Genomic DNA, 331 nt, shown 5'->3' with positions numbered 1-331 from the left:
AAATGCTGCTATCTCGCACTTCGGAAAAGTCTTGTGTTCACAGCTGAATCCCCCGTGACCAAGAAATAACTACAATGATGTACCAAACAAGAAAAACTAAAAGAGGCAAAGCCTGTGTGTACTGGTGCTATGTAGGAGAGGTGGTGAGGCATTTTTCACATCCGTGCCTGGGGACCAGTGTTGGGTAAGGGTTACTTTAAAAGTAATCAAAGTACGTTACTGCATTACTTTCTAAAAAAGTAACCAGTTACTTTACTGCGTTACTCCTTGAGTAAAGTAACTCAATTACTTTAAAAGTACTTCCAACGTTACTCCCTGAGAAAAGTAACTC

This window comes from Epinephelus moara, chromosome 21, assembly GCF_006386435.1.
Source record: "Epinephelus moara isolate mb chromosome 21, YSFRI_EMoa_1.0, whole genome shotgun sequence".
NCBI classification, from domain to species: Eukaryota; Metazoa; Chordata; class Actinopteri; order Perciformes; family Serranidae; genus Epinephelus; species Epinephelus moara.
The sequence above is the reverse complement of the archived record's forward strand: the minus strand, read 5'-3'. Positions refer to the sequence as shown.